Below are 21,733 nucleotides of genomic sequence, written 5' to 3' on the forward strand. Positions count from 1 at the left end.
GCGGTGATCACGATACTGACCAAAATTACCCTGCTGGTGACACAAGAGTAATTCATACTACACACGACACACCACCAATATTTTCTGCACCATCTATAAACCACCAAAATAGGACAAATAATAATCCTGTTTCGGGCAACAATTCCATACATGACCGTCGAAGTAACAGCTATGGGCATGGTGATTCCCATCTGCAAAGGCCAACTTCTTTCTCTGTTCCGGTGCAGCATTCTTTCATGAAACCAGACACATATGATGGGTCCAATAGTTTTGAGCAATACATGTCCCACTTTGAGGACTGCGCTGAATTATCGAATTGGGAAGTTAGAACCAGGGTTCTTGTTCTTGCAAGTTGTCTGCGAGGCCCGGCCAGAAATTTTTACATGAGTCTTTCAGATGTTGAGCGGCGGGACTACCATTATCTTAAAAAGAGGTTAACAGAGCGGTTCGGTATCAGTAGACATCAAAATCTATGGCTCGCTAAGTTTGAGAACAGGCGGCGTTTGCGTGGGGAGCCTGTTGGTACTCTTGCTGATGATCTCCGGCAGTTGGCACAGAAGGCCTATGTTGATCTTGATCACATGGCACAGGAGCGGTTGGCGCTAAACCAGTTATATAAGCAGGTGTCTGGAGACATGCAGTGTCGCTGCATTGACAACAACTGCCAAACAGTGAACGATGCCGTCGAAGTCATCGAACGTTACGAAGCAGTACTTGGGACATCCCAGTCGTCACTTGTTCGAGCAGTTGATGTGGGTGCTACTGATACCCAGCTTCTGGCTGCTGTTCAGCGCCTTGAAACTCGGTTGGAGCGCATTGAGAAAATATGTCCGCCAATAACATCGCGCCAACATCCAAGTAGACCAAGAACTTGCTATGGTTGTGGGTCATCAAGCCACTTTATGAGAGATTGTCCCCAACGAAGCAAGGGCAGCCGGTACCCCCATAACACGTACCGTAACGGAGGTCACAATCATTCAACTTTCCAAAGGGACCAGTCTCGCGATAATACACAACAGGGTCCTGCCCAACCAAGATTTCCATACCCGCAAAATGTACCTGTGACCCCACATGAACCATCGTTATCGGAAAACTAATTTTCGCCGATTCTGAGGGTCAAGTGTCGGCGACATGTGTTGACGAACCCAAATCTATTTCTGATGTTTCTATTGTTGAAATACATACTGCACGTTCAGGTGCAGACGCAACAAAGTTTGATAATGGTTTTTATGCAACTGGCAAAGTTTTGTCAAAACCAGTTGATTTTCTTATTGATTGTGGTGCAACCACATCGCTTCTGTCAATCAAAAAGTTTGCCCTGCTCCAGCAACAGTATAATGTTACTCTAGTTGCGGTGTCCCAGACTTTTCACACAGTTAATGGTCAGCCAATGAATGTAGCTGGTAAAGTCGATCTTCTCATTGAGTTGGGCGCAGGGCGTTTTGATGTTGCTTTTGTGGTGTGCGATATAGAGTCAGATGGAATTTTGGGCCAGGATTTCCTTCGTGCGCATGTGGACAGTATTAACTACCGGAAATCCTGCCTTGTTATGGGGTGTGACGTTGTTCCTCTTTGGGTTGGTGGTTCATCTTTACAGATTTGTAGAGTGGAAGTAAGGAACACTGTCCGGATACCAGCAAATTCTCGAATGTGGGTGTCAGTTAAAATTCCTCAGGCTGAACATATCACTCCTACTGGTTTCATTGAGCCTTCTATGGAACTGATGGGGAAGATGGAAATTTGTACTCTTGGGGGTCTTGTGAATACTACTGCCGAAAATGTCGTAGTAAATATTATCAATTACAGTTCTGAACCAACTACACTACATAAGAGGACTAATATAGGAATGTGCGAGTCATTCACCGAGGAAAGCCAGTCAGTGCGTGTTGCCGCCGTTACCGAAGCTGAATCATCAGATGAGCTACCAGAACATCTGACTGATCTTTATAATCGAAGTTCTAGTAATCTTAATGATAACGAGAAAATTGGTCTTCGGAGGTTGCTTTGTAACATAGCTCAGTATTTTCAAAATCATCTGAGGACATTGGCCGCACGAAACTTGTGGAGCATTCCATCAACACGGGTAACGCTGCTCCTTTACGGCAACCACCAAGGCGACTTCCTCTTGGAAAGCGGGCTGTAGAGTGCGAAGAGGTCAACAAGATGCTAGAAAGGGGGATCATTGAGCCATCGGCAAGTGCATGGTCATCCCCAGTTGTTCTCATTACTAAGAAAGACGGAACCCCTCGCTTTTGCGTTGATTATCGGCGTCTTAATGACGTTACTGTCAAGGATGCCTATCCCCTGCCTCGTGTGGACGATTGTATAGATTCTCTTTCCGGTGCTCGGTATTTCAGTTCTTTAGATCTCAACAGCGGTTACTGGCAGGTTGGAATGAGTCAAGCTGATAAGGAAAAGACTGCATTTGCCACCACCATGGGCCTTTACCAATTCACTGTTATGAGCTTCGGTTTAGCCAATGCCCCATCTACATTTGAAAGATTAATGGAAAACGTCCTTCGTGGTCTTCAATGGGAAGAATGTCTCCTGTATATGGATGACATAATTGTTCCTTGTTGCACAGTAGGAGAGGGTCTAGCTCGGTTGGAGCACATTTTTCAAAGACTCCAGCAAGCGTGCCTCAAGTGTAAACCCGCAAAATGTGTATTCTTCCAAAAAGAGGTCAAGTTCCTGGGTCATCTTGTGTCCGAGTCTGGTATTGCAACTGACCCATCCAAGATTGAAGCGGTCAGTAACTGGCCGACGCCAAAGAGCGCCAAAGATGTCAAAAGCTTCCTAGGGTTGTGCTCGTACTATCGCCGATTTGTCCAAAACTTTGCTTATATTGCAAAACCACTCCACAAAGTAACCAACAAGTCAAATAAGTTTGACTGGTCCCCTCAATGTAATGCTGCTTTTCAGACTCTGAAATCTGCACTCACCTCCGCTCCTATACTAGGCTATCCTATTCCAGGAGCAAAGTTTGTACTAGATACTGATGCTAGCGATGTCGCCACTGGAGCAGTTCTCTCGCAAATCCAGGACAACAGGGAGGTTGTTATAGCCTATCATAGCAAATCACTCAATGTTCATGAAAAGTCGTACTGTGTTACAAGAAAGGAGCTTCTAGCTGTGGTACAGGCTTTGAAAGCGTTCCATTCGTACCTCTATGGTCAGCCTGTTCTCTTGCGAACCGATAATGCTGCAGTAAGCTGGATGCGGAATTTGAAAAACCCCACCGGTCAAGTGGCTCGTTGGCTTCAAGAGCTGGGTACATACAATTTAACCGTGACTCATCGAAGCGGTACACAACACCGAAATGCCGATGCGCTTTCTCGCAAACCTTGTTCAAGCTGTGTGAGACAACAAATCTTAAATGACGTAGACTTGGCCGAGGAGAGTACGCCTGAGGTACAGTGTCCAAAAGAGCAACTTCCGGCTGTAAGGGTAGTTACCAGATCTCAAGCTGTAAAAGATTCCCATTGCAAGCCTTCAATGTCAGTCTTACAGAACTGGTCACCACCAGAGATAATGACTCAACAACTCAAGGACCCCTGTCTGTCTTACATAATACAATTGCTTCAAGAATCTAACTCCCGTCCCGCCTGGGAGAAGGTGAACGGCAAATCAACAGTTGTTAAAACGCTTTGGCGAATGTGGGATCGCTTGGGGTTGGCTACCGGTTATCTTGTTCGAACCTGGGTTGACGATGAAAACAACAGTCATTTACAAGTTATTGTCCCAATTCAACGGCGCCAAGAAGTATTGCATTATTTTCACGACATCCCGTCAGCTGCGCATCTCGGTACAGAGAAGACACTTTCTAAGATTCGCCAAACGTTCTATTGGCCAGGGATGCAGGAGGATGCAGCGAAGTATTGTACACGTTGTTCACAATGCACCTCACGAAAAACCTCACAGCCTATGAAATCCCCTCTTGGGAACGTTCCTGTTGTCGCTCCTATGGAACGGGTCGCTGTTGATATTTTTGGTGCACTGCCAAAATCAGCTGCTGGTAATTCTTACGTCCTTGTTGTATGTGATTGTTTTACTCGATGGACTGAGGCTTTTCCATTGCCAAATCAAGAGACAGAAACCATATCAAAAGCTTTTGTTGATGGTTTTGTTTCCCGCTTTGGGTACCTTTGTCCATCCACTCTGACCAAGGACGGAACTTCACCTCCAAATTATTTAACGACATGTGTGAACTCCTCCAAATAAAGCATACACTTTCTACTGCACTGCATCCCCAGTCGAATGGTACGGTTGAGCGATTCAATCGAACACTCGCCACGATGCTTACAATGTATTGCTCTGCTAACCAGCGAACATGGGACCAGTATCTACCCCAAGTCATGATGGCCTATCGGTCCTCTGTACATACAAGCACTGGACAAACACCAAACAAGATGGTCTTCGGACGAGAAGTTATACTTCCAATGCAAGCTGTTATTGGCATGCCGCCTGTATCTGATGCACCGAGTCGCCCAATTGACTATGTTCTTCAGCTTCACGACCAGCTCATTCAGACCCACGACTTGGCTCGGACTGTCTTGAAAGGCAAAACTAAATATCGGAAGCGTCTCTACGACCTTCATGCGAAGAAGCGTCATTTACAGACTGGTACTGCTGTGTGGTTGTACGACAATAGTCGCAGACCCGGTATATGCAGCAAATTAGCGTCTGCGTGGAAGGGCCCTTATCTTGTAGTCGCGAAAGTAGATGACCTAGTGTATATGGTAAAGAGATCTCCCAAGTTACCCGCCAAGCCCGTCCACATCGACCGGCTGATGAAATACCACAGCGATAGTGTTCCAAAATGGTTCGGCCAGACACAGTTTTAATTCCCATTAACAGTTTTTTAGGTCACATAAAACATTTCTGACAAATTCACACAGCTGAGAGCATAAGAGGAAGACATCAGAAAAAAAATCTTATAAGTTGCATACACTGTGAGCATTTACAATTAGGTATCACGTTAGGTTGCTAAGAAGATGGAGTTTGGTAATGGCATAAGGAGAAAAATGAAAGGCGTGCACGCGACAATTATATGAGTAATGAGGACGGGTTGATCAACCGTCTGCGATTTACTTGCTGAGATGAAGTATTAAAATGCCGTTGACCATTACTAGTAGCGCAACGCATATGTTTATAAAAAGGAAATGCCACATGCCACAAAACAACTTTGATATGCTCATTTTTTTATTTTTTTAGCCTCCAAACGGTCAACCTCCGACAGACTTGCGGGTGGTCTGCCCCCTGTGCATCAGTGGAAAACCAAGGGAATTTAAACGTTGCGGCGACCTTCGCTTCCACCTGGGAAACAAACACATGGATGTCATGAACTCAATGCCATCAGAAACCTGGAGCTCCAAAACATTCTTTTATTTCTCCAAATGTCCGGAAATATACATTGAGGCGCATGGTGCTGCTGATTTCCATAGCCCAGAAGGAAACTATGCCAGATATCTTATTACTAAATGGGCAACAGGACGATCACCGGGAATTACATCATGGCTTTCCGGCTGGGACAAGGCAAAGACCCAACCTCCGTCCAAGACTCAACCTCCATCTAAGTCCCATCCCCATTCTAAGACACATTCTCCACTGAACTCCCAGTCAAAGAAGAGGAAGTTGCAGCCCATGTTAGAATTGGTGGCGATCCAAAATAAATTCGATCAGATGCGGATTTTTCTGTCTGGGGAATCAGCCCTGTATCAGATTAAACTGTCGAGAGAGGTACAGAAGGATCCAAAGTTGATCGAGCGACTGAAACGGCGGCAGACAACCTTAGCCCCACGACCCGGGATTGCGGATGGGAAGTGGACCCGTGTGGATGATGCCAGTCTCCATGATAGAGCCGCTGATATTTTGGGCATATCTCCTAGTCTGCTAATTACAATTCTACAGAAGGAAAACATCGTCTTCGAGGCAATGAGGACAGCGGACATTCGTTCACCTACTCCCATTGAACTTCTTGCTGTGGAAGACGTTGCCACAACACATCTCTCACCCATCAGACCAGAACCCACAACTAACATCCGCGCAGAACAGAACTTATCAATGCCCCTGCTGACAGATTGCTCTGAAAACATGGCACTACATAGTTCCCACTCCTCAAGTTCTGGTTCAACAAGTACATCATCTTCGCCACTGGTACATACCACACCCATTACAGCTCCCACTCCTGCCGTTTATTCCCCTGGACCGGTTTCGGGCATTAAAACATACATACCAACACCAATCCCAATCTACACAGCAACACTTGCAACCGTCAGTCCAACGCCTGAAGTAATTACTTCCTCATCATCCATGTTCGCTCCTGTGTCCGGAGGTTTAGCCGGTTTGACACCGTCACTGACAAGTTTGTTCAGTCCTATTCCATTTAAACCAACTTTGGCTGCTACTTTAATGACGTCCCCCATCACACCTTCGTCCACAACCATTAGATCCCCATTGACTTCACCTGGGATGCATCTCTCGTCCAGACAAAGCCCTCTATCTCATCAAAGCATCTCTAACGTGCAGGATAGAGCGCGGCACCTCTTAATCTCAGGAAACATGCCCATCCTTCCACCAGGCCGCCGTGAGTGGGGACAAGTCGAAGAGGAGTCAATAGGACTTACTAACTCCATCTCCTGGCCACCACGGGGCTGGAAACACTACAGTCCTGAGCAAAGGGGTGTTGCTGCCGAGTATGCAGCTGGTGTGTTGGAAATGAGTGATGGCATACATCCAATTGATCGCCACACTTTAATATTTAAGTACAACTATTTAGTACTTCCCGGAACCTCCTTGCCGGCTGGTGGGATTCATACCCGCATGCTATCCAGCAATTATGAAGCTATTAAAAGCATTGCACTAGGAACCACTACTTTGCCCCTAGAGACTCAAACACAGATCGTCGAGGCCTTTCAACCACGGACATCGCTGGAGCTAAAGTTTCTTGAGGACGTTCCACTTCGGCTGAGGGGAGCTCAGCATTGAAGCATTTAAAAATCTTACAATATTTAGTGTTCTAAATGTTTTCTCATATTTAAATAAAGTTACTTAAAACAAAAATTAAAATGTGTCTAAGACGTGAAATCAAAGTTAGGTTATATACAACTTTACAGTGCTACGGGAATTACCTGTATAATAAAGACTTACTGTTCTGATGATGGATGTCAGAAAAGGACATTAACCAGATATATTGTTGTTTACTGTTAAAAGTGTTAAATTTTAAACTTCAGGAGAAGTTTTTATCTTTAAGGTGGGGAAAATGTAATAAATTACTGCATTGACATTTTGACTCTGCAAAAGTGCATCTTTAATTGCTGTTTCATTCTCATAAACACTATGTATACATGTTAATCCACAAATAATATAATACAATGCAAATGTATGCAAGTAATCATTCATAGTTTATCTTGTGAAATAACGTTTATTCGAAGTATTTACCGATTTTAGGAATTCCTAAAGTTGTCATGGAACTGTCATTTCCGCCATTTTGAGACCTGGGAACTTGCAAGTGCGGCATGATACATCGGTTCATTTTCAGAACATGAATATTATTTATAACTTTTAATGTAATTTTAAACTGTCTTACAATGTTATTTGTTAATAGCAAATCGTAATTCAACAGATGCATCACATGATGCATTACTCTGAACTGGTATGTATTTGAACTATTTTGTAACATCCGCGCGTTCCTAACTCGGAAGTCCAAGGTTATGAAAATTATTTTGATTGTGACTTTTGCAAATGAACCAAGGTCACAAAGCATTAAATTGATATTTCCATGACGACAGTTACTGCCCTTTGTTAATATTTGTATGTTGAACTCGATATTTATGCATAATATTGTTGTTGTTTGCTCGACCGAAGTACTGCCTTCTAGGGTTAGGAATTCCAAGCACCGATGCCATTGGCTGGTAATTTCCTAAAGACTTTTTGATTGGTCAGAATTCCTAATTCCTAAAATCCAAACCGACTGTCGAGTATATAAGGCGGCGCAATCTGGCAGTGGATATCTTATATTTTTGATCACTCCACCATTAATATTCAATCACGACAAGATCTTAGAAATCCTAAAATGGCAACGCCATATGTAATTCCAAAACTGGTAGGCACTATTTAAACACAAACTAAATATATTCTACAGTTACATTGCTATTTAAAAGCTAATATTATTTATTTACTGAGAAGATAAAACGCTGATTATAATTACGCAGACATGATAATAATGATTGTTTTGCTTCCAAAGAGACACTGCGTTGCGCCGCTATGAACCAGTTAATTTATATGCATGTGTTTCATGTATATTTAAATAAGGGAGCCATAAATTAGACGTCTTCGGAAATGAAAGTCTGTGTTGTTGTCTTTGACGAAATTGTTCCAACGGTCAATTAGAATAGAAGCCATCCTGACGAAGGCAAAAATGTGTTACAATATAATATGGCCGCTTTGTATACTATCAAATTATGTGTTAGCACCAGCGTCCTAGGTTTTTCAAATGCATATTTTGAACAGGCATCAATGTAATTAAACGTGGAATACATACATACAAGACTTGTCTTATCCTGTTTCTCCAAAGTAAGCTCAACCATGAAAATTGTATACCGGAAGTGGCAAGGAGTAGTATGTGCGTGGTGCATTTTGCTATTTTCGTCTCGATCGTAAGACTTTTCTCTTTATCCCTTATATTGATTAAATTTTAGCCCCTACCTTTACCCAATGAATATAAAACGCAATATCTTTGATCACTGGCATGATAATAATATGTTTGCAAAAATTGGCACGAAGTTTGACAAGAACTTGTTCCAGACCTTCAAGTAATAGCGTTGGTAAAATCTAAACGAAATTACAAAAATCAGCGGAAAAAAGTGTTTCGTTTGAAAAACGAAAATATTGGAACAAATTGAGTGATTTTGCAATAGCGGATGTTTCATGAGGCGGCTGTTTCATCATGAATCTAAGGGTCGAAATTATACAGCAGATTATCAGTGATGTTCAGTTGTTGAAACTAATTATATGATTAGTACAAATTCGCAAATTCAATGATTTTGTTTTAAATAAAGACCCAATACATGACAAGGCAGGCTTAGAACGTTGATGTGTAGAATAATTTTAACTAGAATTTATCAAGTATGCTTTTCAAAACGACGTCCAGTTTTCTGTATTGATCTTAAATTGTTGGTTCTTTCTTTTCCTATCAGTTCCAATACACAAACTTTTCTTTAATGAAACTGATTATCTAAGTAGCATCGTTGCTCCATCCGACACCAAACGAAATGTTGTTGGTACAATTTTTGTGTTCTACAGCCTAGTCATGAAACTGTATCTCGTCTAGAATGACCTTTCATGAAAGACCATGAGCAGTCATGATCACAATGCAGATCTACATAACTGCTTCATGCTACTAGAGATAACCAGGCTTCTTATCTTACAAACATTAACATGTTATGCCATGAAGGAGTAAAATGTTATTTCCAACAAATGCTGTAAATATTACTTATTGAGTTCGGTTATGCTCCATGGCTGTTATATGGGCATAGCTGTATTTGTTTTTAAGATATTGAATCATAGTGTATCTGTATGGTTAATATAGCTCGAATCAATTTTACAGCATATATTCTCTGGTTCCACACTTAATACTTATTTATACATTTTAGTTTTATATTGCCTTAGAAGCAGATTAATCTGTATTTACCGGCATTTAACTTTATGACCACCCATTACCTTGACGAAATTGATACATTCATATAATGAGCACAAAAACAGTTCCTTTCCTTACAAGAGGTTTGTTACTACAGTGTGTATGCACTATACTGAAGAAATTAACTTCTTTATTTTGTACTAAAACATGAAATGTAAATTTAGTAAATGCGGTTGTATGTATTCAGATAGTTTCGTTATTTGAACCAATTCTGGATAATATACGACAAATATGTACTCTATACGGGTACTAGAATAAAGGAAATCTGCCATGTTAAATTTCGCTATTCCGCGAGCCTGATTCATTTTAATGCCATCATGACTCATTAATAAACGATTTTTAGATTCGGTTTTGATTAACGATAATAAAAGGCTACATTAGTAGCTGTAATAAATGGGGAGTATTTGTTTTTATGATAAGGATGGCGAAATGATACTTTTTTTCCATTCGAAAGTCTAATAAAACGTTATATATTATTTCAAAGCCGCAAAAGGCAACACTTTTGCGCTCAGTACGATTTCAAGCTTAAGTATTAATTCAACCTCACAAAATTTTAAAAACAAAGTTTACTCATAGGTGCATAAATTAACCGTTTACATCAAATAGCGAGTCTTTTGCGAAAGTGGTCGATTTTTGATAGCATCACGTAAGGGCGTCAATCAGGCAACATCAAAACTAATAAATTGGCTACTTGCATTGTTAACGCTAATATGAAAATTGCGGTCTTCAAAGACGATATTGGAGAAAATATCAACATTTGTCGAAGAGTTCAGGCTTTTGGCATCTTAGTTATAACACTCCTTATGTCTGCCACACTTTTTTCGTCACACAATAAATCGTATTTTACAAATAACATGAGCGAGTACCTATCTGTTGTTTTTTTTCACTAAACGAAATTGGTAATTTTTCAATCGTAAATACTTGCATCACATTTATTTTAGAAACATGAGCTTAATTTGCTTCATGTGAAATTTCATTTGAAAATGTTAAGTATTTATGTAGTTATTTTTACAGTCTAATCGGAAAACTGCCCAGGAACTGTTTGCAAAACGCTATGATCCGCCCTCTTGTCTATCTCATTAGCATATAGTAAGTCAGTGGTCCTTTTAGGAATGATACTATCAGACATTATTAGATATTTCATCATAGTTGTTAATAAAAAAAAATTCCCTCAAATTATTTAATACTAATTGGCGCTTGAACCTGAACCATCATCTATAATTGTAAAAAATACCTATCCAAAATAATGCAGGTTGCTGTTTATACAAAGACCTTAACGAATGGTGACATTATATTTTTCAACAAAATGGCTCTAATATTTGTTTAAGGAAGAACGTGATCTTTTTATAAACGTGGGGAACAAGTCCAATATTTGGACAGAGAAAGAACAATGCATGATTAAGTACACATAGGTCATTGATTTTTAGTTTGAAAGGGTTTCCCTTCTTAAATGTATTAAACACCTTTTCATAATGTTAAGACTTAAATTTACCGTTTGTGTGCTCCACATGCATGTATGTATATATAATACTGGTTATTTAAATGACACCTTCAGGCCCAACAGAGGTTTGAGACCGTTCAATTTTCATTACTTTCTCCACAAAAAAACATATACTCATATGTGGTCAGAATTATTTTTATTGCAGTAAAATATGCACTTTCCGTCCCATCTTACGCTGCAACTCTATAAAGAACCTATACGCGATAGAAATGCACTTAACACACGAGACAGTGTAAATATCTCACGTGTTTCCAATATATATAGACATATATAAGATATCTTGTATTATATTTGATGTAATAACAAATGAATATCAAAACATTTAGTTTTAGCAATGGCAAGTGGCACATGCTTTAAAATGTTTACTGACTTTAACTTAAAAACCATAAGAATAATTCCTGGAATATATTAAACACTAGGCAACATTAGAAAAGTGTTCTTGAGATCACTTCATACAGAATGATTTTTGCACATCTTCACGACTAAATAACCATCATATGCACAAATCGAATCATATCAATTCAAAACCTCAAACAACAGAAAGGTGAGCTTTAGTTTTATTTTAGAATAAAGTGAGGTTTAAACGTTATTTTGTTTTATTTTTTGTTTATTATGATTTTAATGATGTTTTAGTTTTTCGTCCTTGTTCGGCGAACGTCCACCACTACGGTCACATTTTCAGATCATAGGCATACGGTTCTACTAGCCGAAAATAAGTCAGACGAACGATATAGTTGTAAAAACCTCAATTCAATATGATAAACTCATATATTGGCGATTCGAGCAAAACATACCATTAATATTACATTTCACAAAGCAATGGATATTTTAAAAAAGATATTACAGCGCCGTTGATCTAAAATTAATTTTAACAAGATCTAATAGTAAATTGTGACCGTTTTCGTATTGATACAGGCTACATGGAGTTTAAAAACTAACCAACAAAAGAGTATGTTCAGGAATACCACGACATTTCATGTTCGTTATGCACAGTTGAATATATAAATTACTCATAATTAATAATTAAATCCAAGACCATACATTGTGAAATGTCGATCGAGGAATTAGAAGTTAAAAATACGTTATAGACATGCACTTCAAAGATACTATCCCAATTACTATTTATTAAGACTGTTTTCTACATATATAAAATAATGTGTATTATGTCACCATTTGCATGAAGCGTCTGTGTTGTATAAAGAGCATATCAATCTGCATTTTCATTCATATATTTTTTCGTAAGATCCTGCATGTTATTTCTGGTGTCGGGTCTGAGTAATTTTCCTCCAAGGACGCGATCTAGTAAATTATTTTACCTATGAATAACAATGTGTTTGTAACATTTCATCGTCATATATTAATAACCCATTTTAGAAAATTGCTCATATAATTGGTAAAGGATCATCAATCATTCACGAACATGACGTTTTTATGTTTTAATGTAAATGAGTCGATTCCAGATGGATTTACAAATGGGATGGGAGCAAATGTTTTCAAACTGGTATGATACATTAGCACTCATGGCAACACTATTAACATCTCAACTTCCATTCCTTCAATGTTCTGCCTTTCGGCAATTGCGTTTATCAATCGATGCACGCAACATCTTCGGATATGTTCGGATCGCAATTCGTCGCATAACAATATACATGGAAACTATTGATCTTGTTATTGTTCGTATTGTGTCAGCAGGTCCCGTAAAATATAAATCAACATTTAAGAAAGTGTTAATTTATTATATCGTAAATATAGTGCTGCCATAACTGTTTCAATTTTAAAAGTTATTTCAAGAGGTTGATCTTTTCCCGCGTTATTGTGACATCATTTGAAAGAATGTTTCCGGTTACAGTCGGGTCGTTCTATTTACATAATGGGTAAGAAAGGATAACTGAAAGGTTTTCTTAAATGAAATGAAGTATTTTTTAACAATTCTTGAATGAAATAATGAACTATTGGTGTACGTATAAGTAATGAAATGCGGGGTTGATGTCATTATCGGGGTATGAAGGCAATTGGGCTTGTCAAAGTGTGTGGAGTCCTAATTAAATACCTATATCAACCATATCATTTGATATTGAGCAAACATACACAACCGTCTATGTATTATATTTTAGTCTCAAACGCTAGCTGATGTTACCATATCACATAAAATTGTATTTATCGTACTGTAGAAATGTGCAAGCCATGGGTGATATTCAGTATGCAACTTAAGTCAATATTAAAGACATACTTTATTGAATCGATTGACTATATATGTCTTTTTATTTATATCGACGGAAAACCGATTAGCAAATCGTTCTAAGAAGATCCAATTAAGATCTGTATTGAATACCATCCCTGGTTAAATTTTGCTCTGTGTCACTCAAACAAATAAACTCGCGTTCGATGAATTTATTAAAATTTAATTGAAACTGTGTTGAATATAATTAAAGACAGCCTGATAATTCACAACGCAGAACCTAATATATCCTATAGAGTGATTTATGAAAATTTATACTTTAAACTATAAAAAAAAAATAAAAAATGTATCGCTGTTATAAATGGATATTGTTCGATTTTATAGCACTGTTTTATTGCGACCAAAATAGAATCACTCTCTCGACTTGAGTTTTTACCACCGTAATAAAAGAGGCAAAATGTAGAATGTATAGCAATTTTTCGAAAATAAATCAAGGTTAATAATGATAAGGGGTAGAATTAAAAATACTCACTACTTTATTAGTTTCGCTCGAAAACAATCGTCTGCCGCACTTTTTCAACATACCTTAGTTAACGACCAAAATAGAATCACTCTCTCAACTTTAGGCGTTTTTTACCACCGTAATAAAAGGGGCAAAATGTAGAGTGTATTACAATTTTTCGAAAATAAATCAAGATGAACAATGATACCAAAGTAAGGGGTATAAATGAAAAAAAACCCTCACCACTCTATAAATTTCGCTCGAAAACAATCGTCTGCCGCACTTTTCAACATACCCTGGTTAAAACTATTCCATCAAAATCCATCAATTAGTAAGTAAAACTAAATATTCACCATCTCTTAACACATGTCGCCCAATTGATTAGGATCGTTCTCCTGGCGTTTCGCAGTTCTCTTATTCCTCTTTGGTATAACACTGATGTCGATCTCTCCAATAGAACAAATGAAACAGTAATAGTATGTATTAGCTTACACTAGTACCAATGTAGAGCATCCTGGATCGGTGCTTCGTATCAGATTCGGGTTGTTTTCATACGCAAAATTACATGACTGAAGCTGTCAGTTATTGTCTAATGTATTCTCTTGTGGAAAATCCATTTCGAATTGGTGGATAAGAGCTTTAACAGAAGCAGCAAAGAGAACAGATACAACATGTAAATGCTTACAGGGCTCAATTTACAATGGGTTAAATGCCTTGGATATGCGCCTTCATTATCACGGACTCATTAAATGATCTTGGACAAAATTAGACAATCTGTTCAAATATTTACTGCACCTCGTGAACACCAAAAATTAAAGTGACACTCTTATGCAAAACCAATGCATACACCTGAGTAAAAACATCAATTTTGAGTGATAAACTTTTAATTTTTTACAACATAATGCATTTATGGAAAAAATAATTACTGACAACACGATTGTACCGGGTATTTAATACCTAAAAAGGCTTATACTATTAAATGATTGGTGAGTGCAGTAAGATTTACTGTGATCTCATAAGGCAGAAATACCGTATTTCTGCACTTTTCTTTCAAATTCAACTCGATTTTTTTCATAAGAACCATTGTTTTCGATGTTTACACATCCGTTTTGGTATATCAAAACAATTGTATTAGATGTGGTAAATTTTAGTTGAGAGTAAAAGTGCATCATTAATATTCCACTCATAACAAAGACACTCGTAAAAATAGCTTAAGGTGTTCAATCAGTGAAATATATAATCATCTTACGCTGAAAAATATATGTTTATTTTGTTTAAATTCTTATAATTTATCAACAATAATAATCCATGATATATAATTGGGAAATCATGCCAAAATTTAGTCAAATGACTTTTTACCGGGAACGTACGTTATTGCTTTTTTCATTCAAGCATTGTGTGCGTTTTAAGTACGCTTTTGTTCAGCGAACTAGCTAAACGGAGAGGTACAGTAAAATAATAACACGATAAACTCACAGTATCAAACGCTTGGGTTGTCAGCATATAGCCGTCGTTATATTTTCAAATACTTCAAACAGGAATGCAATCAAAACCTTTCAACCCTTACATTCTTACATAAAATACATTAAGGTGAACTGATGTTTTCTATTATTGTAGTTTTTTTTAGTCTTTCAAAACGAACCCTCGTATAACTACTTAACGAACGGTCATGAAGACCCAAATAATTGCTGATAAGCCATGACTTCTGCCTCTATGATACTGCTCCAACGACCAGAAATTTCCAGCACCCTGGGGTTGGGAATTCGGTTTAGTGGATGGGTAATGAACAATAATTCATAATGAGCTGTGCTTATTTCATATACACCAGATATGAGAGCCAGACTCAGCTTCCTACATGAGTTTTAGATTTATATCCGGTTGGCTTCTGATGTCATTGTGTACCATAAATTGATGCGTACAAAACAACCGGGAAGAAAATATGGCGTTGGGTAGAAATGAATTTAACAATTATTTTTGTAAGAGGATACTTACGTAATAATCGAGTGGTGTGTACTTGGCAAACTACCTTTATCTTAAAAGATTCTTACGATAATAATGTTTCTTACGCATACCAAAGCAAAATATACAAATGACAAAAAGTCAATAAGGCGGTGTTCGATTTTATAACACTCGATTCTTTGTCAGTATCGTACTAATTAAAACCATTATATACGTAATTATTTAATAAGGGCTCTGTATGAAAAATGATCGTTCGTATGGCTGCGCCAACCTTGAACGATTATTTTGATATAAAACACTAAAGAAACAAAAAATTATATCAGGTAAGTGTTTATTATAAAGTATTTTCAAAAATAAAACATCTAGACAAACGCTTGTTTTTAGACTATCTGCGCATGCGCGCAGGTAGTCTTAAGACCGCAAACTCCAAAGAACTACTTCTATTCATGTCGTTTTAACCCATTTTTTTGTCTCCATGCGCTCTATGTTTAGTAGCAGAATGACGTCGAAACCATGAAAATAGATTATCCGAGTATGAGTTCTTGCTTGTTCGGTTATTTCCGCGATGTATTTCTGTATTCCGGCGTTTATTTTTAGCAGAAAATAACTATTTATATAGATAGTTATATTTATCAGATTAGTGTGGGTCAAAATAATAGATGCTCTGGTAGGTAGGTAACATACTGATATTCACTCTGAGTTCAGCCCAAGATGTTTTAGAAATTATAACCGACCGCAAGTGTACCATCGCCTGCAGGGTTTGTTATTATAACCTGGTGTGACCATGAAGCACGCTTATTTGTAAGAGTGTAGTTCTGATATTACTTTTATGAATTAAGAAACAAAAATGATTGTCTGAAAAACAAAATAGTTGTATCCCAGGTTTCGCGTTGCTAATGCTTCAAATACTTTGATTTGCCTGCTATACAAAAACGAAATACTATTCATTCTATGATTTTTAGGCGTATACTTTTCTAATAAGATGTTTACATTGTTTGCGTAAAAGCTTCGTTCCGGTGTATTCTTGGCATAGTTTTGGACATTAGCCTTTCAATTTATTCTAACACACTTGCCCTGATACGACAGTGAGTTATGCATACTTTTGATGAAGTAAAGTAGTTTGGATTTAACCTTGTAAAACACACAATTAAAGAGTGCGAAACATTCATAACAGCACTAGTATTATTTCTAAAAAGATACATACATAAAACTTAAAAAACATTTATTTATCAATAATACTTGAAAAGGCACAACCATTTTCACATTCTTAGAACAGACAATTTCCGATAATCTAGAAATAGTTTCAACTACATTAACTGACTGAATTTCTAAAAATAGTTTCTACATACATTAACCGACCACATGTTTGCCCTCACTGCGGGAAATCGACCATCTGATAAGCTCTGCATTTTGATAGGAATTATTGCTAAAGTTGCTCGTAAAAATAAAATCATTTTCCTTAAACAATTAAAACGTGTATGTTCATAAAACTTGCATAACGTATGTTATCTAATCAAAGCACTGAAGTCTTTAGAAGCGATTGAAAGGGGCATGCATTGTCAGGGGCGTAGGGCTAAGCTAAAAATTGATATCAGAATAAAAGGAAGAGCACCCAAGGGAAACGTTGCTTCCCTGTGATAGATAGCTTTCTGAGCAGAAATCAATCACTTGGTAACTACAATGTTGGCGGCCTCGAACCTAATTAATCCTTCAAAATACACCTCAGAGCTCAACATGTTCATTCCATTGTCCATCGCTTTCCACTGGGTAGACCCCCCGAACACCCAACCGGCTTCAGGGATATTCCCCAACCCACACCCTCCCCCTTTAGTGCGTAATATTTGGTAAAGTCTGGCTACGCCTCTGATTGTGACTTTAAATACATAGGGATACGTCGCCTTAAGTGATAAGCTGTGCATCTTGAATGGAATTAATGCTGAAGTTCTAACATATTTGCCCGCAGATAGTCTTTCAGCGCCTCGCGCTTTGATTAATGAAGAAATCCTAATAAATAAGTCGTAGCATACATATTGGTTGAAATTATTTAGAATACCGACAAAGCACGCTCCTTTCAATCTAACAAAATGTCCGCCCTATAGCTAAGAAAAACTTGTAGCAATATGAATACATGGAAGTAATTTTTGTAATTTCTTTGATATATTGTTTCCTTCCTCGGATTTTACTATGAATTAAGTTGCCATTGAACTTAGTTATTATAATATCACATTTAAAAGAGTGTTGTTGTTTTTGTTTGATTTTTGTCCTTCTAGCATGGCGATATTGTCGTTATGAAAAGATGACGAACATTTGATAGAGCGGTATTTATTGTATGCAAATACATTTAAACAGCATATGTTACATATTGTATAAAGTAGTTAAAGTTCAATCATAACTTTTACAAGATAAACGGATATTTCCTCTCGACTTCCTTAAAACATCTTTACCCTCATTCGGTTTATATGAGTTGATCTTTTGATGACATCATGTTCATATTACACGATTATGACGTCTTAAAACAAGGTATGACACCAAGATTTACAAATTCAATTGTGTATGATGTGATTATTACTGGAGTTCATGTTAGTACTGTTCATATTTCAATCCCAATCAAAAGAGACGATATTATTGGTTGCACGTCCTGGTACAACTTGCACGTCTGCAATACATGTAGCGCAGACATTGATTTAAGGTGTTCGGATCATCAGCAGCGCAGGTAAAATGTATGCTAGTTTTTTACACGAAAAAAAAATGTTTTAAAAATAATCTGACCGCCGTCAACATAAAACATAAAATGCACAATTCTATTCAATCGTACCGAAAATGTACTTTTAAGAAAACCAAAATGTGTTAAGGATCGCTTATTTACACATATTCTGAATTCGTCAAATACTATTTAAGAAATATTACACACCACTGAGGGTCATATGACATTATAAGGACCGGCCAGTCAGCCACCAATGGTGTATATGGACCGGTCCATTCACCTTCGGAGGCTGACTGACCGGTCCTTATAACGCCATATGGCCCGAAGTGGTGTGTTATATTTCTTAGATTATACCGAACACTTTTCATTACAAGATTTTTTTAAAGCGATTTAAATTTGTGTTACTTAACAATCTGAGTATGTTTACTTGCGACAAATTTTCGCCGTTGTGAAAATAGCAAGCCGTACTAACCAATCGTATGACGTCAGCAGTCCATATTACATTTTTTGGCGAGGTCCGGACCGGCCAAACATATGATATAGACCGCTGACGTCATAAAACTGGATTTTTATCAACATACAGTGATATACGGACCGATCGCGATTATATATATAAAGAAGGGACAAATTTATGTGAGGTATAATATTGCGTAGTATATACCGATTGGTGACTATTTGTACTTTGATAAGACTCAGTCACCTCTTTACTAGTCACGAAAGAAAATACAGATAATATAGCCTATATTCATACTGTCAAACTATAGTCATAGTGTCATAGGTTCACAAATGCAGTTTTTTTAACTTACATCAATCTATAGACACCTATTTTCTTTTTATCCAGTATATTGATACCATTTTAGCCACTGTCTTTATGCAATGCGAAATAAACGCAATAACTTTGATAGTTGGCATGATTACCATATGTTTGCAAAAATTGGCATGAAGCTTGACATGAACAAGTACCAGACCTTAAAGTAATAGCGTTGGTAAAATCTAAACGAAATTACAAAAATCAGCGGAAGAAGTGTTTCGTTTGATAAACGGAAATATTGGAACAGATTGATGGAGGGATTTTGCAAGAGCGGATGTTTCATGAGGCGGCTGTTTTATCATGGATCTAAGAGTCGAAACTGTACATCAGATTGTCGACAGTGAGGTTCTGCTGTCGAAACTTAATATGTCCCTAGCACGAAATCGCAAATTTAAAGTTGTCGTTTTATGGAAAATTTAAAGACCCAATGTATGACAAGTCACACCTTGAAGGTTGATCGTATGTGTTTTCTCGTATTTATCAAGCATGCTTTTCAAAATTTTCAGACGTAATATAACGTTCAGTTTGAATAATTGATCTTTAATTGTTGGTGCTTTGTTTTAAAACCAGTTCTATTACACAGACCTTTCTTTAATAAAACTGCTTATCCAAGTAACTTCGTCGCTTAAAAAGTGATCAGTCCAAAACATAAATAAAACGGAATATTGTCGGTATACTTATAATGTTCAGCCTAGTCATGAACCTATGACTCGTCTAGAATGACCTTTCATGAAAGACCATGAGCAGTAATGCTCACAATGCAGATCTACATAACTGCTTCATGCTACTAGAGATAACTAGGCTACTTATCTTACAAACATTAACATGTTATGCCATGAAGAAGTAAAATGGCATTTCCAACAAATGCTGCAAATATTACTCATTGAGTTCGGTTATGCACCATTGCTGTTATCAGTGCATAGTTGTATTTGTTTTTAAGAGATTGGAGCATTGTGTATCTGTATGGTTAATATTACTCTAATCAGATTTACAATATATATACTCTGGTTCCTCAACCAATACTTACTTATGCATGTTAGTGTTTATATTTGCTTATATCCTCTCTTAATATCCATAATATAATTGACTCAAAAAACTTGATGAAATATATCCGAATTAGTCATCAATATATAATGTATGTACATGTTCAGACATTAAATACGAATGCTAATTGACTAATAAAGTCATAACTGAGCCAGGCATAATCCATAAATGTTTAATGATACTAGAACAAAGCAAATCTGCCGTATTTAATTTCGTTATTCCTAGAGCCTGAGTTATGCCAATATCATCATGACTCATGAAGACAAGATTTTTAGATTCGGATGTGATTAACGATAATAAACGGATACATAAGTAGCCGTAATAAATTGGGAGTTGTTTGTATTCATGGCAATGGCAATGACGAAATTATCGCGATAGTATGATAACTTTCTCGATTTAAAATCCTAATAACATCAAATGCCACAAAAGGCAAAAACTGTTAAATATAGTACTTTATTTCGCTAAAAAATCAGACTAAACGTATTAATTTCACCACAAAAAACTTTAAAAACAAATTATAATCGTTGATGCATAACGAACATTTTACATCAAATAACGAGACGTTATTGATAAAACGTTCATAGTATTATTGCAGTATGCAATATATGACTAATAAGGGACTGGCGTTACTTACTTTCGTAAAAACATAGCCATTTCTCATTTTCATATCGCATTTTTAATTATATTTCTAGCATAAACTGAAGTTAATAACAAAATGAACATTAATAATTAGTACAAGCTTCAATCAGTACCTACCTCGTATTGTAGAGCATCTAGTGCTTCGCATCAGTCTCCAGATATCATACACACCGTAACTGACACAATGTCAGGCTCAAACTATCGGTTATTGTCTGACGTAGCCTCATGTCAAATTCTGTACTATTGTGAAAGACCTTGAACAGGGGCACCATAGAAAACCGCAGGTCAAAACACATGTAACTAGTTTGAAAATTGTCATGACGAACCAAACAGTTGCTAATATGCTATGACATCAGCTTTCACAGTAGGCAACGACCATATATTTTGTACGCCCCGGGTTGGTAAATGCTTGGTAATAGAAGAGTGATCTACACTTATTCAAAATAAGCTGTGGCTTTACTGTGCTAATTACATATACACCAACTATGCGATCCAGACTGAGCTTGCTACATTGGTTTCAGCTTAAAAGCTTTTGTTGGCCTTTCGTACAAGGATGAATGTACAAGACAAACCGGAAAAAATGAACGCGTTATGTAGATTTAATAAATTATATTCACCATTGTAACCTTTATATTAGGAAAGAAGTGAGCCAGAACTGCGGCCAGATGACATCATTTTCGTGACATCTAAAACGTAT

General features: G+C 37.4%; 1 protein-coding gene across 2 annotated transcripts in view; it reads right to left on the bottom strand.

The window, feature by feature from the left end:
• LOC128226718 (hemicentin-1-like) overlaps window positions 1-21,733 on the bottom strand; it is a 90,532-nt gene that overhangs the window by 59,367 nt on the left and 9,432 nt on the right. The window contains exon 1 of one of the 2 annotated variants that reach the window (XM_052936712.1): window positions 14,123-14,231. The exons of the other annotated variant lie outside the window; for it this stretch is intronic. The gene's annotated coding sequence lies outside the window, so the exon portion shown is untranslated. Of the gene's footprint in view, window positions 1-14,122; window positions 14,232-21,733 lie in introns of those variants that run through there. 2 annotated transcript variants of the gene reach the window in all.

Source organism: Mya arenaria, chromosome 3 (assembly GCF_026914265.1).
Source record: "Mya arenaria isolate MELC-2E11 chromosome 3, ASM2691426v1".
NCBI classification, from domain to species: Eukaryota; Metazoa; Mollusca; class Bivalvia; order Myida; family Myidae; genus Mya; species Mya arenaria.